The sequence below is a fragment of the Eptesicus fuscus genome, chromosome 12 (genome assembly GCF_027574615.1).
Source record: "Eptesicus fuscus isolate TK198812 chromosome 12, DD_ASM_mEF_20220401, whole genome shotgun sequence".
Lineage (NCBI taxonomy): Eukaryota > Metazoa > Chordata > Mammalia > Chiroptera > Vespertilionidae > Eptesicus > Eptesicus fuscus.
In genome coordinates this window covers 47,923,071-47,926,987 of record NC_072484.1, presented here as the reverse complement: position 1 = coordinate 47,926,987, position 3,917 = coordinate 47,923,071, and the positions used below count along the sequence as shown (strand labels likewise).

The 3,917-nt window shown below is 44.2% G+C and overlaps 1 pseudogene; it reads right to left on the bottom strand.

The window, feature by feature from the left end:
• Nucleotides 1-1,113: 1,113 nt before the first annotated feature.
• LOC103304938 (protein BANP-like) lies at nucleotides 1,114-2,491 on the bottom strand (annotated as a pseudogene).
• Between the last annotated feature and the right edge of the window lie 1,426 nt (nucleotides 2,492-3,917).

Below are 3,917 nucleotides of genomic sequence, written 5' to 3'. Positions count from 1 at the left end.
GGGAATAGCATGAAAAATGCTTTATCAAAGAGAAAAGGTTTGCACTAGATTTAAAGGGATGCAAAATATTTAGGGTAAAGTAAGAGAGCCTTTCTGGTCTCAAACAAAACAAAACAAGACAAAACAACAACAACAAAAATACAAAGTGTAGAAGGAAATGTGATAAGAATGTGTAGCTCAGTTAGGCCCTAACCGAGGATTGGGAAAGTTGAATTGTAGAGAGATGGTTTAAGAGTCCATTTTTAAGCCATGAATCTTATCTTCATTAGCTTACCACGGAACAGTACTTTTAGTAACAGAGCACCATTATGTTTCAAGTATCCAGGCAATGAAAGTAGAATCAGGACTTTAGAAAAGTATTACAGAAAGGCAGAGTGGGCATTTTTCTCTAAATTCTGTAATTGTACAGTCACCTCCATACATTAAAACAGGCAATTTCAGATATTAAAAAAATATAGACAATAAATCCAAAAGGAGTTTCCTATTCAAGTTTCCACAATTGATTCATTTAAAGAGATAAATCATAAAATCATGAAAATATAAAATAACACTTTTGTCGTCATAAATACATTTATTTCATTAAAAAAGCTTAATTACAGTGCTGAGAGCATTTCCCCTAGAAAAGTAGGTAAGCAATATTTCCATCAAAATGTTAGTTGTCTCTGCAAATACCTATTTTCATTTCACTGAACAGAGCACACAGCAAAAGGCTTCTGCTACTCCATTTTTTTTCCAATTTTCCTTTTTGTTATCAACACCATAGCAAATTTAAAAAGCTGTTTAAACAGAGAAAAATATTGTAGTTCTTGATTTTCTGCGTGAACTTAACGCAATCCACACTGCTTCCCACTCTTTCTCTAGATACCAACAGTGGGACTCAAACGAAGGGGTCGTCTGGCAGGGTTGGCGGCTGTTGATGTCATCTGTTATTTACTGGGACACTTTCCCCTGTGGACGAGGCTCCAGATGCGCTTTAACAGAGCACGTGCAGTCACCTCCCTTGGAAGCCATGGGGCCAGGCGCGTGTAGAGATGGGTGGTTGGCTGGAGCCGGCGCTGAGAGCAAGGACGGCTCCACCCTGGGTCCTGTCATGGTCGGGCAGCCTGCCCTGCATCACTGGATCCGGATGGCTCCGTGCTCAAGCTGCATTTCGGGCTGCAGGGTCTCAGCCGTCTGAGCTGCCGTGGTGTGGTCAGTCACTGGCGCCAGCGGGACGTACTGGACCTGGATGCCACTGCCCTGGAGAGGTGACCCATCCATGCCCGTGGCAGTGGGGACTAAGGAGGCCACGGCTAGCTGCTGGGCCCCTGAAGCACCTGCCCATCCTGTCCCACGTGGGGTATCTGTAGATTGCCCTCGCTGTCCTGCGTGATCTGCACCTGCTCCCCTGGAGGCACCTGAGCAATGTGGAGGTGACCCTGTGGGGTTACTTGGACCTGTCCATCCTCTCCAATCTGGTGGATCCGGACCTGCTGGGCGTTGGCCAGGGCACAGTGCAGGGCCTGCGGCTGCGGCTGTGCTATCTGACTGGCGGGCGGCGGCGCGCTCACCAGGCTCTCTGATGCGCTGGAGGAGGAGGAGGACGGGAGCAGCTCTTGACCGCCAGGCTCTGGCCTCGCTGTTTCCGCCGCCAGGCTGTCCGGCATCTGGAGTCGATGCTCTGTTTGATTCGGTACCAGTCGGATTCCGTGATTCCCAATTTATAGAAGAGGTGACACCGGATCCCACAGATGGTGAGCGGGTCGAGCTGCTTCTTGCCATGCTTCCCCGGGCCCCAGAGGTTGGAGGCGGCCTGCACCTCCCGGGGGAAGAGGTAGTCCAGCAGCGTCAGCACCCCCTTCTCGGCCGTGCGGTAGTGGGTGCTGATGTGCAGCGTGTCGGAAGGGATGACGGCGCAGCGCACCCACATCTCGGGGTTGTCCTAGTCCCCCAGCCAGGTGCCTTTGGGGTAGTCTCTCCTGAGTCCCGGGTGGTGAGGGTGACGTTGTTTCCGATGTTCTGACTTCCCGACTGTCCACAGGTGGAAACGGAGCCACTGGCCTCGGACCCGCCCTCCCCATCCTCCTGTGGCTGTCTTCTTGCCCGGGTGCCTTCACCACAATGTTCTGCCGAGCCCCGGAACCGCGCATCGCACTTGGTTGCACCTCTGTGTCGCGCCGAGAGGGGAGCCCGCCACCATGGGGACTTGGATGGGACTGTGCTGCTTGTTGGTGACCAGATCCAGCTTTTCTTCTAATGATTTACAAGCAGCCTCGAGAGCTTGTTGCAGCTTGGCTTCAGTGCTCTCCAATCGCAAGCATGTTGTCTGGTTAATGGAATACAGGAATGACTCCATTGAGGGGTCCTGGCAATTGATCTCTAATCGTTGGCGTTTCAACGCTGGTTCATCTTCGTTTGTCACCACAAGATTCTCCAGTACAACGGGGTGATGGGGACTCAGGCCTTCTACTGCAATCTGCACCACGTCCGCCAGGTCCTATTCCGACATCATCCAGAAGGAGAGGAGCGGGGCCAGTCAACAAGCAAGAATCCAGCTCCCGCAGGACTAAGATTCTAGCACCTCAGTTATATCCAGTAATATTCTCTGAACCTGGTACCTGTGCTGAACGCTGGGAGTGTCTTCCACCGTCATCCTCAGCAGCTGCTCCACAGAACCGTGTGGGCTACGGAATGCTCGTGGTGTTTGTCGGGGTGATGCGATAATGGCCTAAAGAACTTTTTAAAAAAGTAAACATTTTCATGTACCCATTAAAATACTTTCTACTTGTTTTCTAAATGCTGTTTATTATCCTTTCCTCTAGCATAAATGAATTATACATAACTTTAGTATATAAATGCAACTTTCTTCCTATGGTGGGTGTGAAGATATTAAGGATCCAGGGTTCTTTTAAAATATAACTTTATGAAAATGTATTCAAATATTTAAGAGAATAAAATAAACAAAACCATCCATTTTCCTCTTAACTAATACATTTGTCTTCCATGACCGAAGGTAATTTTGTAAAGAAACTCATAAAATCATAGTGTATGTGCAGAAAATGTGGATTTTTACAAATTTTAGGGACTGGGTCATAATATCTTACTGAAGGAATTATAACTAAAAAGAAAAGATTAGATAACAGAGGTACATCCAGAACACCTTCTTTCATCCAAAATTCAGTACTTAGGAGAGAATAGGCATTAACAGGATGAAAATTCTGTTATATGCATGCCATTAATATATGTCACCCTCATTGTCAAATAGGAGTTTTGTTGTTGTTGACTGAATATTATATCTTTAAATTATAATGGCATATTGAAATACAGAACTTCCTCTCTTTCTTTTCTTTATATGTATATGTAGTTCACACTCAATTATTTTGCTTTATCATTTACATAACATCTACACTAATTTATTAGGCAGAATAAAATTTATTAGGTGAAGTAAATGATATTAAAATATTGATATTAGAAAACAAAGAAGTAAGTGTAAGGATAGGAGTTTTTAAAACATGCAAATTCAGTAACTGGGAGCTTAAGGAGAATGAAGATATTTAAAGTAATCTTTGGCAAGCATTGCAATACTTAGCTGAAAATTTTTGTATGTAATTAGATTATGAAATAGAGCCAGCTGGCTCTGTAAAGTTTTAAATATGTGAATGCAAAGGCATATGGTCTTTTGATTGTGTCAGCTGATTTTAGTCTAGGTAGTATACTTACGTGTTCCCAATAGTCTCAAGTTATTGAAGAAATTTTCCACAGGCTAAAAATAATTATTAAAATAAATTCTATTTTATCTGACCTATGCCAATCACTTAGTAACTTCTGCATTTGTGCCAGATATGACAAAAATGTCCCCTTGTGTATTTTAGTCATTTATCTAAGAAGTTAATGGACAATATTTGTTTTAAGCTTTTTGAATGATTAAGAATAATTTA